Here is a 22,267-nt window from a genome sequence, read left to right on the forward strand (position 1 = left end):
CAATATTCTCAGAAAGCACAATATCAAGACTATTTTTAAGCCTAATGTCATCATTGGCAATTGTTTACGATCTGTCAAAGATCCTATTGTTTAAACTGCGCTCCTGTGGATCGGTTTATGTTGGCCAAACATGTAGGAAGGTAGCAACAAGGGTTAAAGAACATCGTAAGCACTTTGCCAGCCAGAGAAGTCTGCCATACATAACGACCATCAAATAATTTTTGATGCAACTTCTGTCATTTGTAAAGAGAAGTATTTTATTCCTAGAATCATTTGTGAGGTGATAGAAATTGCTAAACGCCCGAATAATTTCAACAAAGGTGACGGCTATATACTGAGTAGATCGTGGCTACCCTCCATAGTTAACTCGTCAACATCTTCCCCCGTGACTCTGGAGGCCCTGGAATGAACTATATTTCTAACAGGTTACTATGGAGTGACAGTTGCCATTTTGATTTGTTATTGTTCTGGTCGCACGATCCTGGTCGCATCAGCTAGCATTTAATATTACACGACGTAATATCCCCAAATAATTATCATAATATCATTTAATGTAGTTTGCTTCTTGTCCAGTGTCCACGTGTGGTTTGAAAGAGTTCCAGCCTGAGCCACTGGTAAATGAATTTTATATAGTTATAAGTTCAGTGACCTAATTTCATTTCTTAACCATATTTCATTTACTTTGTTTTGGATTTTGTTCATACTGGGAATGGTTACGTTTTTTCTTTGTGTAGGTTTCAAAAATTTTGGGATCAATTTTAGTTTTAAACATTGCTTCAAAAATGCTATATCCTTAGACAACTTGCATATTTCGATCTTAAGATTGATAAACCTGTTTAATTTGATCTTTACCTGGTTGGCTACTAAGTTACAAGTAACTATTCTCATTTTGGTTCCGTATTGAAGATGACGTAAATCATGAATATTATAATAATTAGTTATAGATCCACCTGTTCAATACAATACAATCCACTATTTCATGCAGTTAAAATTTATACATAATACTTAAAATTCGTAGGTACATGTTTCACCCTTTTTGGGCATCATCAGCCGATATCAATCTTAAAGTTATTGGCTATGGGATCTTTCTAATCTTATAAACTATAGATAAAATGTTGAACAACGACTTCATAAAATCTTATACAATAACATCTAAAATCAGGACAATGCACAGAAAGTTTGTTAAAAATACTGTATATTAACAGTTTTGAAAACTATAATGTGGTTAATCTCAGATATGTGAACGTTTAAAACCAAAATGGATCCTCTTCTTAAACACCATTAGGACTATGACGGCCTTGAGTGTGAAAGCATTGACATTGACATCTTGACACCGTTGGACTAATACCTGCAGACTGAATAATGCCTCTCTGGTACCGAAACCATGTCTGAAGCCAAACTGTGAGGTTCCGATATTCTTCTCACATTTATGATAAATTCTCAAATGCAAGACCTTTAGGAATACTTTCAGAACATGGCTCATGAAACTAATTGTTCTATATTCATTGCCGAATTTCGGATTGGCTTTCTTAGGCAATATTACAAAAGTTGATTTGAGCCAGTCTCAAGGAATGGTTCCACTGCAGTGAATACTGTTGACTAGTTCAACTAATAATCAAAGGGATTTTTCTTTCTCAAGCAGTTTCAGTATCTCAACATACATCTCATCAGGGCCTGGAGCCTTCCCATTCTTCACTGTTCTTATGGCATACTCTACTTCTGCACGTGTGGTATCCACACCATTGTCTGCCCAAGCACCATGATCCTAATTTCTGTGGTTCAAAAAGAGATTTTATACACAGTCCATTCATTCCTTCAGTTTCTCTTCTGTGCTCACTAAGATGTCGCCATTCTTATTAAGGAGGACTGCACTACCCTTGTTGTTGTATGCACTGGTCTTCACTGTCTTGCACATAGATAGATAGATAGATAGATAGATAAGAAATGGGTGAGCCCTGTCTTCGCAGAGCTCCACACATAGGTCTATGAAGACCCTTTGTGCCCCTTAAACAGGTTTGCCTAGTCCAGCCCTAGTACTCCTATAAAGGATACCAGTGTCCGGATATTGGCATTCCTGATGTCTTCCAGGCTCACAAAATGTGAGCCCAGGAATCGATGTCTAGTGCTAGCAAGAGCCTCGTACTGACATAACACATGCGCGGAGGTCTCCTCCTCCTTACCGCATCTTCTACACATCGGATCCTGGGTGATTTTCATGATGTGTAGGTGTCTCTGTAAGGTATTGTGGCCTGTTAACAGTCCAACTACCATTCTCATTCTGGTGCTATTCAAATTCATTAGGACCTTTTTATAACTTTGGCTAGGCCCTTTGATAAGTTCACTTGCCTGCCTTGCTATAGTTAACCTCTTCCAACTATCTAAGTGAGACTGGTTTGTCCATTGGGATATTACCAGTCTCACGCTTCGGAGTGACACTCCCAGGAAGGCTCTGGTCCTGTGAAAGAACCTTTTGAGCCTTGTTTCGCTAGTTTGTCAGCTTCTTCATTTCCACTGATACCTGTGTGCCCAGGGACACATAATAGGGTAACTGAGCTAAATTCACACAGCTGATCTAACATCCTTTGGCATTCCCATACCAGTTTTGATGTTGTTTTAACTGCACAAAGTGCTTTTAGTGCTGCCTGGCTATCACTAGAAATAGTGATGTGTCTGTGTCCAGGCATATTCCATATATATACAGCACAGGCTAGTATTGCGTATACTTCAGCCTGGAAAACTAGCATATTTACCCATGGGAAGGGAGAGCCTTGTCTTAGGCCCCCAGACCCCGGCGCCTGTGCCCGTCTCCGTCCGTGAGCCATCTGTGTACCATGTACAGCCCCCAGACTTAAGACGGGCCCCAGCATCCGCGGCCCACTCCTTCCTTGTGGGTATCACCACTGTAAATTTATAATCCAAATTAAAGCTAGGCTTCATCAGATCCCCAATCATCATTGTCATAGGGCAAGTCTGGTGAAGCCTTGTAAGAATAGAGGCATGACCTCTATTCGGGTTTTTGAAGGACCATCCTCCGAGTGACCAGAGGCGATAGGCACTCATTCCCACTATTGCCTTAACATATAAATGTAAGGGGGGAAAACCTAGGATGGCCTCCATTGCACATAATGGTGTAGTATCCAGTGCCCCTGTTATTCCTAGACACGCAAGTCTTTGGACACTGTTTAACTTGATGGTCAACTCTCCGAACCTGGCCACCTGACTAAAGATGCATAGGTGATCGTGGGCCGTACAATAGAGATATAGAGCCACTGGACCACTTTAGGTCTTAGGCCCCAAGTCTTTCCGACGGCCCTGCGACAGGCCCACATAATCTTGCGAGCCTTATCCACCTTATAATCTATATGTTTCTTCCAGCTCAGTCTTGCCTCAAGGATTACCCCTAGGTACTTAACTGAGGTTGTCTTAGCTAGGTTTTTCCCCAAATAGGAAAGGCTCTGACAGTCCGTCTAGCCTCCTCCTCTTGGTAAATACCACGAGCTCCGTCTTATCGGGGTTAACCGACAAGTCTGTCTCGTGGCACCATCTTTCCACCCTACGTAGAGAGCTCTGTACGAGCTCGGAAACCGTGCTGGGGAAATTTCCTCCCGCCATCAGGCTTATGTCGTCTGCATAGCCTTGGGCGTATATTCCTCCAACATTTAACCTGGTAAGTAGTTCATCCACTACCAGACACCATAATGTTGGTGATAATACTCCTCCCTGTGGACACCCACTGTCTATATTAGCTCTCAACATTACAGCGTTGAGGGTAAACAGAACTTGACGGCCCTGCAGTGAGGCCATAATCCATTTTATGAGCATACTGCTCACTCCTCTTCTCTCTAGACTACGTTCTATGGAGCCCAAAGATGTATAATTAAAGGCCCCTTCTATATCTAGGAATACAACCATAGCAAGTTGTTGCTGATCCAAGGCACTCTCCAGCCTAGAAACTAGCTGGTGTTGTGCCGTCTCAACCGACTTCCCTGGTTGATATGCATGTTGATGAGAATGCAGGGGAAAGTCTCTTAATACTTTCTCCCTGATGTGTCTATCCACCAGTCTTTCCAAGGTCTTAAGTTGAAAAGACGTTAGACTAATGGGTCTATAATCCTTAGGTCTTGGGTGGTGTGCTAAGTCCCAACTGACGAGCCTAACTTAGCACACGAGGGCGAAACGCAGGCAACCAAGAATGAGTTAGCTGGAGAATGTATAATGTCAAATAACGCACCATTATATTGGTATTATAAATTTACTCATTCAGGACAAATATTTTAGGTTCCCTATGGGAATCAACATTTTCAGCACAAGTTCAATACGAACCCTGCCACTACTAGTCGAATACAGTTCATAGGAAAACAGATTTACTAATGTTAAGCTTAGTGAGAAACATCAGCGGGTAAACTCCTGTCACAAATTAAGATCTAACATGAAGTTGAATGAAGTAATAGTAAGTTACATTAGGAAATTTGAGATATGCTAAGCCCATGCAAACCAGAGCTCCCAGACAACATGATCGTGAAGCTACCCTGCAGTGCTCTTCCCACGCTGAGTGATGCAGCAGGAAACAGCACAGCAAAATTAACGACCTATGACCGGACTGGAGTTACCTTTTGTTTTATTTAAACCCGTTGAATTTAAAATTTTAATTTGATGCTTGTTGTCTTGTCCTTGGAATCTTCTCGAAGCTTGTGTATTGTGAAATTCCCAGAAAAACTGACACGTGCAGTACGGGTTGTCCCACTAATTCAGATGATCAATCAATATTCTAAAGGCTAATGCCTTGTCGATGCAACCACTCTTTCTTTCATTGGCTGTTCGTTTCAGTTCCATGTAATTGACACAACCTAACCTCTACTTGATGTCGTCCAAATACTTCATCCTAGGTCTTTCTCTCCCTTTCTTTCCCAGCACTTTCCCTTCAAGTACCTTGTCTGATGACATGTCCAATAAATTTTAATTTCCTGTTTTCCATTTTGTTTAAAATCTTCTCTCCTCTTTAACTTCCCTTAAGACTTCCAGTTTGGTTTTCCTTTCTGTCCAGCTCGTTCTGCTCATTTTCCACCATATCCACATTTCAGCAGCTTCGAGTCGATTCTTTTCTAATTTACCCAGAGTCCAACTCTCACTTCCATACTGAAGTGTACTCCATACAAATGATTTTGCAAAGGATTTGCTGACATCTATATGAATGTGTGTGCTGGTTAAAATGCCTGTTTTGCCAATGCTATTCTTCTCTTTTTCTTCCAGGAAGCACCGATTATCCTCTGTTATCATACTACCAAGATAACAGAATTGTTTTACCTGATCAATTCTGACGTCATCAATTTTTTTATTGGTTTTAATTTCTTCCATATTTTTCCGTACTACCATTACTTTCGTTTTCTGTTTCTTTACTTTTAATTTCCATAGTTTAAGAGTGCCTGAGAGGACTTTCAGCATTCTATTCATTTCTTTTTCTGAGTCTGCAATCAATACGATGTCATCTGCAAATCTGATACAATGTATCCTTTCACCATTGACTTTTATTCCCTTTGTCTTCTCCTTCATGATCTGAATAGCTTCCTCAATGAACATAGTAAATAAATACAGTGATAGGGGACAACCTTGTCTAACTCCTTTCCTAATCCTGGCCTTTTCTTCTACCTGATTGATGATTATTTTTGTGCTTTGGTTCGGATACAGTTGATTAATCATTCTTCTATCCTTCCAGTCCAGTCCTATTTTCCTCGTAGTTCTAAACAGTAGTTCCCAGTTCACATTGTCAAAAGCTTTTTCTAAGTCAATGAAGGTAAGATAAGTCGTTCTATTCATTTGCATCCTTCTCTCCAATAACATGCGTAAAGCCAGAATTGCTTCTCTTGTTCCTCTGCCTTCTCTAAATCCAAATTGTTCTTCTCCAACATACTTATCTACTTTTCCTTTTATTCTGTTCTTAACTATGTCAAGGAGTATCTTGGAGGCATGTGTTAATATTGATAGTGTTCTATAATTGGTGCAGTCAACTGACCTTCCTATTTTATGTATGTAATGGTTCTGCATTGTGTGAAGTCTTCTGGCACGATTCTTCTTTCGTAGCATTCATTTATTACTCTGAATAACTGGTCTTTCATGTTGATACCTGAATTTTTTAATAATTCTGCTGGGATGTCATCTACACCAGTTGTTTTTCCTTCTTTCAGACTCTTTAGGGCATGTTCAAATTCATGTTTCATGATTGGAGGACGTTGAATTTCTCTTCCACACTCACCGATGTCTTCAATTAGCTTATTGTCGTTCTTGAAGTCCTTATCATCGTACAGTTCTTCTATGTACTTTTTCCATCGAGCACATATCTTATCGTTGTCTATCAGTAACATTCCTTCTTTGCTTTTTATTACTGCAGATTTGGTTCTATTTTTGTACTGAAGGGCACTGATTTTCTTATAAACTTGATCCTGTTTCCCATTTTTTATAACTTATTGTATCTCTTCAGCAATGTTTTTGGTCCATTTCTCTTTTTCTTCTCTGCATTTAATTGTGATCTGAATTTTAATCCTTTTGTAGTCATGTACATTGTTTTCCTTCCTGAGCTTATTCCTTTCTTGAATTAGGTTTAGTATTTCTTCTGTCATCCAGGGTTTTCTGGGCTCCAATTTCCTTTTTCCCAAAAGCTCCTTTGTTGCTCATCTTGATGTTATTCCACTGCGTTGGCTCATCACTTCCATTATCTACTTTATTGGTTCGTTCTTCACAAGCTGCTTCTTTCAGTCCTTCTAGTCTCCACTTCTTTTTGATAGATCTTTTGGTTCTTTTAAATCTAACACTATCTATATCAGGACGTGATTCCTGTATCTTTGCTTCATTAGTATACAATCCAACTGAAATCTGGCGCCTCCCACGTGTACCTTCTTCTAAGAGGAACTTCAGATAATGTGTTTGTAATAACCATATCATTTTGACTGCAGTTTCACCTCTTTCATTTGTTTCCCCCAGACCAAAATTTCCTACTGTCTTATTGCCTGTATGGGATCCCACTATTGCATTAAAATCGCCCATTATTTGGACATTATCTTTTTCTTTAGTTAGTTTTAATAGTCCTTCAATATCTAGTCTCCACTTCTTCCAAGTCATGAGCCGATGTTGGGAAATATGTCTGAATTATTACTAAGTCCACGGTGCACTATTAATTTTCACCATCATTAACCGGTCGCTGACATGGTAGGTACTGCAAACATTATTTGACCGTTTTCCTCTTATTATAACTGCCACTCCATGCTTTCCTCTTTTCTCTCCACCACTATAAATTACTCTAAACTCATCACTGTAGAAGTCTCCATTTCCTTCCCATCTTGTCTCACACATACCTAATACATCTATCTCATTCTTCCTCATCTGGTCTTTCACTTCATCCAATTTTCCCGCTTTCAATAGCGTTCGTACATTCCATGTACCCATCTTCATGGTGGTTTTAGAGGGATTTCGCTTGCTCTCTTACCTCTCCTGTCAGATCTTGGGTTCCGAAATCCATGATCAGTAATTAACGTTTCCTCATTAATGTCAGCTTCCGTGGTTGCATTCTACTTGGGATAACCTTAGGATCTTTAATGGAGTGGTTTCCCGTTGCCTTCTCCAGATGATTAAATTTAATACATTTTTAAAATGATCCAGAATTGACTTGAAGTAGGCCAAATCTGTAAACTCTCGTGGCACATGTCACAGTTATAAGATATACATTTCATTTTTGTTCCATATTAAAATGCACCTTTTCAATACAATATATCAAGTAAATAATACAGTATTACATCAGTCTTGGGGCTGCTTAGTGGCCGTCTTCAGCCAAATAAAAATTATTCAGATTGTATGATAACTAAAACAAAGACAATGTTGCTGGAATAATTATAACGTTAAAATACATATAATAACAAAAATTATGGTTATGATCTTCTTGTCATAATATGATGTATTTAAGTTGACTTAGAACCTCAGGCAAGGAATTGATAGCCAGCATTAGGAATGAATAAACATACAGAAAAGAAATTAAAAAGCAGAAAAATTATTTATGGAGACTCACCTCTATTGTCTGAGTGCATAGGAAATGGAGGGAAGGGGTGTCTAAGGTGGGGCTCAAGGATGCTGAGAGAGGAATTTAAGGAGATCTGAGACATGATTACTAAAGATAGGAATTAAAAGGTCAAATAAAATGTTTGATTTCTCTGAAATTTCATTTAGATTGAAGTAGGATTGAAAAACTGTTCCACATGGATAAAAACATTTCTGTAATATTGAGCAGGGAGCCTTTTTGTATAACTTTGAGAATTTTCATGTCTTGGTTCATATTATTAAACTTATGGTTAGTATCACCCATGTGCTGTCCCATGGCCAAAAATCTGTTATATTTCAGGGTGTTAACATGCTCTAAGTATCTTGTATGGAAGCTCGTACCTGTTTGACTCACATAAGTTGCGTCACAATTATTACAATTGAGTCTATAAACACCTGACTTGGTGAACTTATTGCTATGTTTAATAGAATTGGTATTGTGTAAAATATCTGTGTTTCTGTTACAAGTTTTGAAGGCTATTTTGATGTCAGTAAATAACTCGACCTCCCCATAGGGGCCAACAGCTTCGGGCAGATGAGCCCCTCATTGTAGGAAATGACATTGGAACCCATCATCTGTGTCTCTGGTCCAATGGCAAAATGTACGCACGAACCTCCGTGAAGGTGGATGAGGTCATGCCAGACAGACTGGCTGTGAAGGCGCAACTCAATGGTATTTCGAGTTTGAGGCAGGCCGTTGTAGTTATGGTACTAAAACCTGCATGTCGCATTTCATTTGTGCCGCTGGGTATAGTTCTTCCGAGATCATAGTGTGTGGGTTACTTCCTTGCAAGCTGCGATCCACCTTAAACAAAATCCCGTTTGTAGCCCCTTTTCTGCTGTCACACCCTTCAACTCGAGTCCAACGGCGATGGGACAAGGATGGTGGAGGCAGGTTGTCGGGTGAAACTGGAAGCCTCTATTTCGGACCTGCACGTTGGTAGCAGATGTGTGATGGTCGTCTTTCTGAAACCCCGTGACTACTCAGGAATTCGGTCGTGCATCTGTGTTTGGGCAGGCCTGTTTAGGACCACCGCTGCCTACCCTGAATGGGAAGGCCCTAGAAAATGTGGGCTAAACATCAGTAGTCACACTCTCAGCCGGCTGGGAGGCCGCACCCAGTGCAGTCGAAAAACAAAGATTACCAAAACTTTGATTATAGGAACGTGGAATGTTCGAACCCTACTTGATTTGAAAGACAATAACAGACCTGAGAGAAGAACAGCGCTTGTCATCCATGAGCTTGGACGAATGAACATTGATATTGCTGCCTTAAGTGAAACCAGACTGTCCAGCGAAGGTAAACTTACAGAGTTCAGCTCAGGCTACACAAACTACTTGAAGGGAGAAGATGAGGGAGAACACTGCAGTCTTGGTGTTGGATTCGCTGTGAAGACCACATTGGCGAATGATTATCAGCTAACTCCATCTGCTGTCGGCAAAAGAATTATGGCTCTCCAAATCTCACTCTCTGGAGCCAAATCTCTGACACTCATCTCCACATATGCTCCCAGCTTGGATGCTCATGTAGAAGCTTAACACCTACTGCACACTACCATCACCAAAGTCAACCAAGAGACAAACGCTTACTACTTGGCAATTTCAGTGCCAGAGTTGGTAAAGATCACCAATTATGGGGCAGTGTGATGCGAAAACATGGATTTGGCAACTGTAATGCCAATGGTCTACTGCTCCTTGGTTTACGTGCTGAACATGAACTTTTTATTACTAATAGTCAGTTACGCCTGCCTAGTCGCTACAAGACCACTTGGATGCATCCTCGCTCAAAGCACTTGATTATATCATCATCAGGCAATGTGATAAAAAAGATGCCCTTGTTACAAGGACTGCAAGAAATGTCGATGACTGCTGGACGGGTCATAAGCCTCTTTTTTTGCCGGTTGAGAATCTCAGTCTGTCGCAAACCAAAAAGATCCATCCACAACCTGCCCAGAAAGAAATCTGATACTTCTGAACTGAGCCACGCCCCCACCCTTACCGACAACACACCTACGCATAAAACGCACACGTCGGAAATTCGAGGCGTGGACTCGATTAGGAAAGGCCAAACACAGCCCTGAACTGGAAACTGTGCTCATATCAAAATCATAACGGGTAAAACACAAAGCTACTAGCAATAAAATGCCAAGAAAATTTAAATGAGGGTTTATTATAATAATAAAATCAAGAGGAAACAAGAAATGAAGTCAGCAATTAAATAAAATAAATAAATGATATGTACGTGTACACAGCCCATCTAATTGATGTCATGACACTAATGCGTGAGCACAAACTTATCAAATACCAACCTCAAGTTATTCATAACGTGGGCTCGTCTTTATATTCTCAATCTCGCAACATAATCTGGTAATGCAAATACAATATATACCACTTATTTCGGTCATTCTTTCTGCGAGATCGATAAAATTCATTATGAACCCGTCTATTTAACTTCCACATCCACAACAATTACAACACAGATGAAAGCTTCCACGCAGCATGGAGGGCAAAAGTACAGAGAAAAAAGATGCGAGAGAACGCGACATAACAATAGAGAAACATCTCTGGACCACGGAAGTAAGATTTAAACTCAAGGAGCATCACACGCATGCACATGGCCTGAATAAGAAAAGAAAATGGCGGCCTCCTAGGCAAACAACAGCCGCGATATAAACCAAGAAAAAACAAATATTATCGTGCCGGCAACAAACATGAGGCCCAGAAACAAGGTTAAAATATAAAATAAGCAGATCGATACGTCATCCCTTCCACCCATTCACTCGCAAGCACACTCCCAAACATTCAGACATCGCCTGAACGGCAAAACAAATCTGAGCATTAACTCTCATAAATAAGTCAAACTCAATCACAGTGACAGAGCAGCGTCCATAGCGCGCACAATTACCGGCAGTAGTCACACATAAAACCATCATCTCGCTCGCTGCGTCGACACGCAGGGTGTGCATTCGTTGACGGCTAGACACAATACCATGAAGTGCACGAAAATAATCAATCAGAGACCCAGTTATTAATACATCGCAATCACATCAACCACAGACACACCCTCATGCAGTAGAGCACAAGAATGCATATCAACCGGGCATCATTAGTAAATGCGAAGGGCACAATTTATGCATAGTAATAATACAAATACAAGATTTATCGTACCTGCCATATCAATACTCAAGACATCAAGAAGAAAGGTAGTACGGATCAAGTTTAAATCTGTTAAAGATCAATTTGTGGCACAAAAATGCCACTGCAATATGCATGGGGTCCATGTTTACATTTCACACATGTAACAATGCAAGGAAGGGGTCCAAAAAGATAAAACTACTCTCTTGCCAAAAGAATGATCTCCCGTGCTCACGACCGAGGGAGCTGCCCTCTCTGATACAAACATGGAAACACTTAAGTGAATTGAGGCGAGGCCAATACATGTTCTTTGTAATACGGGAAACATCATCTCAATGAACATGCTATATTAGCATGGTTCAGAACTTCATATCGAATCCATTGCTACACATTACAGAAATGCAATCTCATACAAACTGGCTAGTCATCCAGTCAGCAGTGATAGTACAAATCAGGAATCAGCCACGCTTCAGAAGGTCATCACTGAATCAGTTGAGGAAACAATTGGTTTTGTGAGGAAAAAAGACTGGTTTGATGAAAATCTTCTTCTTCTTCGCCTACCGCTTTTACCCACACCTGTGGGGTACAGGTGCGAACTGCATCGCACATGTGGATTTGGCCCTGTATTACAGCCGGATGCCAACCCTGTATGGAGGGATGTAATCACTATTGCGTGTTTCTGTGGTGTGTGTTGTGTGACTATGTAGAGGAGAGTGTTGGAACGGACACAAACACCCAGTCGCCAAGCCAGAAGCGATTAAAATCCCTGACCCAGCCGGGAATCGAACACGGGACCCTCTGAACCGAAGGCCAGTACGCTGACCATTCAGCCAGCGAGTCAGACGGTTTGATGAAAAGAATTAAGAAATAAATGATCAATGCCAAACGGGAAGCCCACCTATTGTATCTTCAAGATCCGTCTTCCAATGTGAAGAAATCACATTTCTTGGAACTTAAAGGAAAATGTCAGGCACAAATTAGGGAAATTAATAATAACTGGTGGCAGCAAAAAGTTGAAGAACTGCAAAGACTATCTGATGCCCATGACCTGCAAAATTTCTATGCTGGCATAAAGGATATATATTGTCCAATTCGATCTTCATCGAGGTTATTGAAGACTGCTGACAACTCCATCATTTTAACTGATAATGGAGACATTTTAGAGCATTGGAAGGAACATTTCTCTACGCTTCTAAATCGTGTCTGCACTGTCGCTGAGGACTTTCTTCGTAATGTCTCTCAGCAGCCCCAACAACCATGGATGGCAGTTCCACCTACATACAGAAACTTCACCAAATCACTCAACTAAAACCAAGAAAGGCTTCCTGGTCCTAATAACATCCCTCTGAAACTGATACAGAATGGAGGTATACCTTTGAAGACTAGACTTTCCACACTCATCCTCTTAATTTGGGAAATTTGAGAAGTGCCTGACGACTTGAAGAATGCTACCATCATCACTATCTTCAAGAAAGGCGATCGTAGTGTATGTGGGAACTACAGTGGTATATTGCTTTTGTCAATTGCAGGTAAAATTCTTGCAAGAATTCTATTAAACTGGCTTTGGGTTATCTCAGAGAGGATTTTGCCTGAGTCTCAATGTGGTTTCTGAACCTCCAGAGGCACAATAGATATGATCTTCTGTGCTAGACAACTCCAGATCAGCAGCAGCCTCTGTATTTAGTTTTCTATGATCTGGAAAAAGCCTTTGACTCAGTACCAAGATGTGCTATGTGGAAAGTATCGAGACATTTTGGATGTCGTGAACGTTGTGTGGAATTGGTTCAAGCTCTTGATGGCATGTCTGGACAGGTTCTTCATGCTAACTCAGTATCAGATTCGTTCCCAATCACTCATAGATTGAAACAAGGCTGTGTGCTTGCTCCTACACTCTGCACTGTACATGGCTGCCATGCTGCATGAATCATCTGCAAACAACTTAGGCATGGAGATTATATTTTGTTTTGATGGAGGCTTTTTCTGCAGTATGCCGATGACACCGCATCTCCTGCTCTAACACCTGCAGAACTACAACAGTCGGTCAACTGCATGTGATCGCTTTGGTCTTGCCATTAATGCAGAAAAACAAAGGTAATTTCACAACCGGCCCCAGGATTAACTCTTCCTGTGTTCGGTATCTCCATCTTAGACACAACACTGGAACAGGTTGATCACTTTTTATATCTTGGAAGCATCTTGTCTAAACGGGGTACCTGTGAACAAGATATTGATAAAAGAATGGGGCTGCTCATGGAGCATGGTTAATGCATGAATAACGACCTAAAACTGCATACCAAACTCATGGTGTACAAAGCTGCTGTATGGCTGTGAAACTTGGACACTCTATCACCGTGACATCAAAAAACTTGAGCGCTTCCATCACAAAAAATGAGATACATCTTGAATATTAAGTGGGAGGACTATATAACCAACAGGGCAGTTCTCGACAAAGCGCAGCTAAATAGCATTGAGGCAACAATCGTAGCTCATCAACGTAGATGGTTAGGCCTTGTTCACTGCATAAGTGATACCAGGCTTCCCTGCCAAATTCTTTATGGTGAACTTGGCTCCAGCAGTAGACCTCGTGGATCCCCTCCTAAGTGTTTTAACACATTGTTGTCCGGGCGCGCGCTACTCCATTCCTTTCTGTGGACCAACAACAGAATCACACCTAGCATGAGAAGTACGATGAAATATAAATACATGTAACTTTTAAATGACATGAAATAAATTATTGAAACTAGGCGAGAGCACTTACCAGTACTTGCTTTTAGTGTGGTATTGCGTGAAGCAGCTGAAACAAGTCATCGCCTAGGGTACGATCTACTACCTCCGGGGTACTCGCAGAATTACCAGCCGTTTAAGTGAGGCCTGTAAAACCTGTAAATGGTTGTAGGACTCTGTTTTGATCCTTATTTGTCTATCCATCAACCTCACTGTCACTACTATCACAGGCATCTTCACTCGTATTATTGTCACCGTCAGCAGACTCGTCTGAAATGAATGTCGCGCTCACTTCCACGCGTATATTTTTATGTTTATGGACACAGATCTTCACAATCACTAGGGACATCAGATAAACTATCAGCATGCAATTCTCCAAATATTTCATCATCGTTCAAGCTGTCTTTGCTACGGTGCGCCATGCTAACACCTGACAGTACACTCGGTCACGCGGTACTGAGTTGTAAGAAACCATACTTCCTGTGCCGAAAATATTGTCAAGGAAAGAATATATCTATCTAAATTCCGATCAACAAAATTTGTAAACATCATGAAATATTTTGATTAATAAACGGTGGAGAGGATAAAATGACACGAGAATGAAGCAATGTGAGAAAACGTTAATTCACGTAGCCAGTCGCCCGCACACGAATACGAAACTACGTTAATTAACGTAGCCCGTCATTAATGTGTTAAGACCGGGCGAGTTGGCCTTGCGGTTAGGGTCACACAGCAGTGGACTTGCATCCGGGAGATAGTGGGTTCGAACCCCACTGTCGGCAGTCCTGAAGATGGTTTTATGTGGTTTCCCATTTTCACACCACGCAAATGTTGGGGCTGTACTTTAATTAAGGTCATGGCCGCTTCCTTCCCACTCCTAGGCCTTTCCTGTCCCGTCGTCGCCATAAGACCTATCTGTGTCGGTGCGACGTAAAAAAGTGTCGTAAGGACCAGCTGAAACACGAAGACAACTGGTATAAATATACAGACACGGGAAGAATGTGCTGTGGACCGTTCAGTGTGGCAGAACACTACAGCCGCCGCAGGCATCAAGGGGCCAAGCAAGCGACAAGCAAGAAAACGCCAATTACTGCATCCATTCAGTGTGATTTGTGTGGGCATCGTAAACACATCCATAAACTGAGTTGAACTGGTCAATGTATGCAGTTGGCTGGATATGGCCACTAAGTGGCTGATGTAATGTTATTTACTTGATATATTGTACTGAAAAGGTGGACCCTCTAGTCAGTCTATTTCTTATGCATGTCACAGTTACAATTGTAATTCTAACCAAAAGGACCTGTTTCTTCTCGCCACCAAAAGACTATGATTTCTTTGCAAATTGCTTATTGACTATCCCACAAGCTACAAAAGTTTTATTTTTGACCTGTCACTGGACTAGGTTGCAATTGTGAACATACATTGAACATTGTTCCCCATCTTATTACATCAGATGTCACTTTTCCTTCCGAATAAAAGAACTGACAAAAGAATCACAAGCGACCTGAGAACTGTCAGTGACTTGCTGAAGTGAGGTAAGATTCTAAGAATATTGTTCAGTTTCATTAATGGGGCAGTAATGCATGTACAGTAGTTTCTTCAGAGCATTTGTAGGCGTCACTATTTTAAAACGAGTTGAATGCCTGAAGTGTTATACTGTATAGGAACTGTGGAGCGTCTTTCTGGAAGACAGTGCACTGTTTCGTCAAGTGTGATCGTCTTTCTGAGAGATGGTGTCCTTCTTCCTGTGTAGGTTTATAACCGAGCACCAGATCAGCTGAATACTGATACTTTTATCTTCACTTTTGAAAGTCTCTGAAAGACAAGTATCGGTCTGGAGAAGTTTATTTAGCTGTAGAAGTGAAAGTACATTCATATGTTCTTGGAATCAAGATGGCAGCACGCTTTGTTGACGATTTTTAAATCAAGTGGTTCATTTTTTAAGATCTTAGTGACACTGATGGTGACAGTGGTTATTGTGTTAATTCTGACGAGGTTATTATTCGTGAAAATAGTGAAAGTGATACCAAAGTACAAGGTGCCTCAGAAGTAATGGGAGTGATGTTCAAGTCAGTGCCAGTACGTCAGTGTTGGAAGAAACCAGTGAAGTGATGAGTATGAACTGTTGATATTTGTGTAGACTGTTATGAGGACTTTGATCACAACACAGGAAAAAACAAAATTACCTAAGAAAACAAAGATAAAATTCGTGAAAAGAGCTCAAAATCCGTTTTTAGGGGGGGGGAAATGTGTTTTACGTAGCATTCGAAATGAAAAGTACAGAATTGTGGCAGAATATGTAAGAACATACTTGTGTGTTTCGGAATATCATGTTTCAGAAATAAATTATCTATCAGAAATTCTTTTGTTAGAGCAAAATATTTCAACAACTCCCTTTGTTCAAAAAAAGAGAAAAAGGTTTTATGATAGATAGTAAATTGTTACAACACTTTTAATTATTCCTGTCATCTTCATGTAGACCAGTCTTTCAGGTTTCTATTGGTGTATAATATGGATTTATTAGGATTAATATGTGATTACTGGCATGATTTTATTGGACATACAGTATAAACGTGCAGCAGTTCTAGGGTTAATTACTATTAAACTATTTAATTTAATTTCCGTGTTGTCTGCACATCACGTACAGGCAGAAATTTACATTTAAAGTTCTGCCCAGGAGACTGATTACCTCGGATCAAGTAGGGGTATTTCAGTCGCCTTGACAAAGAATACTGCAATGTATTTGAAACGTCGGCAAACTGTACATGATATGCAGACAACACGGTTCAACCCGGAAATTAAATTAAATAATTCTTCACACCGTGGAAGCTTCACTTCTAAGATACTATTAAACTGTTTGTATTTTGCATTAGAACAATCCCATGACAGATGTTATATATTCCAATATTTTCACTGCTTATGATTTTTCCCCACAACAGTGAAAAATAATTTGTAATTTTCTTCTAACAGAAGGTACTCTTCTTTATTAACGCACACTTCTTGCTTTTCTTTCACTCATATACCTGCCAACCCTTCCGATTTACCCAGAAACTTTCCGGTTTTTTATTCTTCTTCCGATTTTACGATTTATTTTTACTTCTTCCTATTTTTGACCAATATAACCTCTAGTACGGCCAATACTCTTCCCCTAGGATAAAAGATAAATTCTTATGTGCATGTGTAATTTAGGAAACCTCATTTTCAAGCGTATTTATTTGATGCTTTATTTTGTAAGTGTTTCGTCCATCGCCTTCATGTATCGTGTTTCCCGCTCTCCACAGCAGAATGTGCACTTTATACAGCTGGAGATTCGGGGCGGCAATAGTCCTGCAAGCGAGAGAATAGCGCGCGCTAGCGACTCACTTAATCAGGACGAAAGAATGAGTTCGTTAGTGTGGTGTTTGCGCGGTGTTAACATTGTTTCTGTTCGTAGTTTCGTCAGAGTTGTCGGCCACGTGTTTTTTCTTGCATTTCTATGCTTTCCCCCATCTGTCAAAGTCGTATGTTAATAATGTATGGCGTAGCAGGGGGAGAGGTGATCCCACGTAGCGCGTCCCAGGTGGTGGATAGGGGGTCCTAACCGGCTTGCTGGCGGACTTGAGGGAAATAAAATACCTCTCGCAGACCAAACACACTGCCCCCTGTGGGTGGGGTATGCAGACGAATAATACACCCACGGTATCCCCTGTCTGTCGTAAGAGGCGACTAAAATGGGCCCAAGGGGCTCTTAACTTTGGAGTGTGGGTTGGCAACCACGAGGCCCTTAGCTGAGTCCTGGTATTGCTTCCACTTACTTGTGCCAGGCTCCTCACTTTCGTCTATCCTGTCCCACCTTCCTTGGTCAACTCTTGTTCTTTTCCGACACCGACGGTATTAGAGCATTCGAGGCCTAGGGAGTCTTTCATTTTCATACCCTTCGTGGCCCTTGCCTTTCTCCATTCGAAAAAAATTCTTCTGTTTTCTTAATGTAATCATGCTTATTTAAAATAACTGTAGTTTTGCCTTTATCAGCTTTGGTTACTATTATATCACTTTCGTTGATTTTAGTCTTTAATTCTTTTATTTGTTTAGTGAGGTCGGGATTTAAGTTATTATTTATTTCTTTTACTAAAGTTGGAAGTTTCTTTTTAACCTCGAATCTTGTATCATTTTGTGATTCTAAAATTCAATTTCCCTATATTAGATTCTACTTCAGCTGTAGTGGTTATTACGTCTTCTATTTGATGATGGTTAGGCCAATTAAATTTTGATCCTCTATTCAGTAAGCTCATTTCACTATCCGTAAAAGTGATATCCGACAAATTTACAGTGGTTGGGATGTTTTTAAGGTCTGAGTTAGTCTGTTTTACTCTTGTATTACGTTTTTCGGATTTTCTTTTGTTCTCTCTTAAATGTGATATTTTGCTTTCTAGAGTTTTTTGTTTCTTTTCTAATATATCAACAAGTATCTCATTAGTAAAATGTTGTACTGGTTGCCATTCTAACGGGGTTAAAAGCTCAGAGATTTCTGAGTGTGTACGATAAAGTTGTAAGTTTAAAACGACGTTTTTCTTGGGTGACCCTGCATCAGGTATACTAGCTAACATTTACATGGATCATTTAGAACATGTTAAAATTTTGAATAACATAGAAGTACTAAACCTTTGGCTGAGATACGTGGATGACACGTTTGTTATAATAGACAGTAAACTGAATAATAGTGATAATATTTTAGATTTTTTAAATAAATTAGACAGTAACATAAAATTCACTAAAGAAGACGAAAGTAACAATTCGCTAAGTTTTCTGGATATAAATGTAAAGAGAGCAGGAAATAAATTTCATTTCCAGATTTATAGAAAACCGACGTTTACTCCAACGATTAAAAACAAGTCACTCCACCCCAATTCTCACAAACAGGTGGGATTTTTGAGTTTGGTTTATAGAGCCCTAAAAATTCCACTAACAAGTAAGAGTTTAAAGAAAGAACTTAATTTCATAAAGGACCTGGCACTCGGTAACGGTTATAAAATAGAGATGGTTAACAAGATCATTAATAAGGTGAAAATAAAATTGGCCACTAGTCTTATACCAGATAAAAATAAAAAATTCAAATTTGCAACTTTTACATTTACTAACCCAGCTATATACCAAGTCACTAACGCCATCAAAAAACAAGATATTAACATTGCCTTCAAAACCCAAAACACGAACTGAAATATTTTCTTCAATCACAATAAAGTTTATATAAATAGTAATCAATATCAAGGATCTGGAATATATAGGCTTGCATGTGCAGAGTTGAATTTTTCGTATGTTGGCCAAACTGGCCGAAGCTTTATGATAAGATATCTCGAACATGTAAATGCAGCAAAACACAAGAAACATTCTGCAATGGGAACACACATGCTAGAATCTGGACACACTTTTACAACTATTGAAAGGGATTTAAGAATTTTAGGAAGAGTAGAAAATGACAATGATTTTTATCACTTGCAACAAGGAAAAGAAATGACGAAATTGGAAAACATATACATTCATTAAGATCAGCAATACAACAAAAATAAAAACCTAAATGACAAAATTGAAATAAAGAACCCCATCTTAGTTCAGTTACCAGAACTAATACAAATGCTTAAATCTGATATAAATAAATTCTATAAACATTTTAATCCGACAAAAGTTAATGGCTTATTGACGCAAACAAACTCAACTCCTCCCCTTACATCTCCTAGGCAGTCCCCTCCACAATCTATTGCAGCTATCAATGCACCGCCTACCTTAACTTCCCCTTCCCACTCCCTGCCAAAACGTAAACTCATCCACACTCACTCATATAATACAAGGAGTGCAAACAGAACAACAAGTAGTTCTCAAGAGGCTAGGAGTAACACTAGACAATTACGCAGCAGAAAGAAAAGTAAGTGACAGTTCTTTCGATAAGAAGTTTGTACAGAATTATAATCAAAACCATAAACATATATCTTTTATCTTTCATTACAGATATACCAACAAGCCCAATTTGGAACATACGAGAACAATTCAAATTCTACATCACATTAGAAAGTGTTTATTCACCAACAAGTTTGTTCATGAACAATATTCTTGTATTGACAACATAAAATTAATGCCAATACATTTTGTGCAAATGTTACTCCGGCAACATCGAGAACAAGTAAAATGTTCATAACATGGGCAATTATCAGCTGCAGAAAATTGTCAATATAGTTAACGAAGTTTTAACGACAATCATACAAGTCAAGCAACATTGAATCATTACAAATTAGCCAGATCTCAAAAGGTTTTTTAAAATAATTTTAAAGGATGTTCACCAGATGAGTTTCGTCAATAAAATGTTAGACTTAGATAGATTTTAGACAAATATGTTTTAACTTTGACATAATTTTATTGTTATATGACTTGTAAAATATTATATAAGATTTGTCAATCAGGTTTACAAGCATAACCTTAATCCAGTAGAATAGATTCATGATCTTATATAACCTTAAGTAAATAATAATTGGCTGATGATGCTCACGAAAGAGGAGCGAAACATGTACCATATCAACAACTTAATAAATATGCAAGTTTTTATTACGTTTTTATTGTATTGAATAGGTGGTAATTAACAAAATTATAAGAATTTGTATCACAAGTAGATCTTCAGTACAGACCAAAAAAAAGAATGAAATTTATAACCTGCAACATACCACTTAGTCGAGCAGCTCTTCTTCTTTCTCTCAATTCTTCCCAGCCCAAACTTTGCAACATTTTTGTAACGCTACTCTTGTGTCGCAAATCACCCAGAACAAATCGAGCTGTTTTTCTTTGGATTCTTTCTAGTTCTTCAATCAAGTAATCCATTTGAGGGTCCCATACACTGAAACCGTTCTCTATTTGGGGTCTTACCAGAGACTTGTATGCCCTATTCTTTACATCCTTACTACAACACCTAAACACCCTCATAACCATGTGCAGAGATCTGTACCCTTTATTTACAATCCCATATATGTAATTACCCCAAGTACTTAGGTACTTACCGTGGTCCCCATAAGGAACTTTCACCCCATCAGCACAGTAATTAAAACTGAGAGGACTTTTCCAATTTGTGAAACTCGTTTTAGCGTCAGTTTCACTTTCACAAATGCATGGCATAGATTAACGAAAGTTGCCATAAGATTTGTAGCTTAGCACAAGAGTTGTATAAGTATTAACAAGCAAACAACACTAGAAGCGTACAATCGTTAATGTTCACCGTAATTGTCCTCCACAAATTGTTGACAAATTGAAGTTTTAGTAGACTTCTCCTCACACCACTTCTTGATATCCTACTGGTCTGCATTTGGGGCACTCGCCTAGGTGGCAGATTCCCTATCTGTTGTTGAGAGAGGTATCCAGTGCCGTGGTAACGTGTCTATGACTCGACTTGTGGCTATCCATATGTCAGCTTGGACTCTCCGCATGATTCATAAATAGCTGTGTGTTTCCCAACTGCCTGTTCAAAACAAATGCCTAACATTGAGAACTTCCAGTTTCAATTATTAAGAATAAATATAGAATTCGTCAATACGGAAATGAAGATTATAGATTACGATAGTAATAATATCTTGTATTGTGAATACAGTACGAGGGTACTATTACAACAGAGTCCTCAGTGCAGTTTGGAAAAATGACAAAATACCTATTAATTGGAGCAACGGTGACATTATCCCCGTTTAACCTTGTGGATGCCGACTCAAAAATGGTCAACGTTGAGGCCTTTGGTTCAGAGGGTCGCGGGTTGGATTCCTGACCGGATCGGGGATTTTAATTGCGTCTGGGGGACTGGGTGTTTGTATTCAGACATTACCAACCACCACAGAATCACATTCCACCATATAGGAAGGGCATGTGCCTGTAAAATAGCACTCGCGACCCCACAGGTGTGGGACAATCACTGTAGAAAAAAAATTAATAAATGCCTCTGTTTAAAAGATATGGAGGTAAAATTTGTTTTGTGAGCTTGACATAAACATGCGACTTGCTGTGCACAAAAGTATAATTATAATTTATTAAAAAAGGAAAAACATAATTTGAAATGAATTAGCTCTGTGCCTAGTAGCATTATTTGTTAAGGAGATTTAATATCCCTAATAAAATGAAGAACTTCATGATAAATTTCATGTGATCATATTGACCAGGCCTTTGCTACTCCTCTATTTTTCAGGAAGTTCACCAGCCACTCACTTCCTAAAGTCTCAATGATTGCCACTGTATAAGGGGTGTCGAGCTCCTCCAAAATTTTCCTTATAACACCATCTGGGCAATAATATTGACTCTTCTTTCAATATTTCACAGTGTACAACCT

General features: G+C 39.5%; 1 protein-coding gene across 1 annotated transcript in view; it reads left to right on the plus strand.

Moving 5' to 3' along the window:
* Nucleotides 1–22,267, plus strand: part of LOC136876035 (guanine nucleotide-binding protein G(o) subunit alpha) — a 108,778-nt gene that overhangs the window by 83,587 nt on the left and 2,924 nt on the right. The window lies entirely within an intron of this gene.

Source organism: Anabrus simplex, chromosome 6 (assembly GCF_040414725.1).
Source record: "Anabrus simplex isolate iqAnaSimp1 chromosome 6, ASM4041472v1, whole genome shotgun sequence".
In the NCBI taxonomy this organism is placed as follows: Eukaryota; Metazoa; Arthropoda; class Insecta; order Orthoptera; family Tettigoniidae; genus Anabrus; species Anabrus simplex.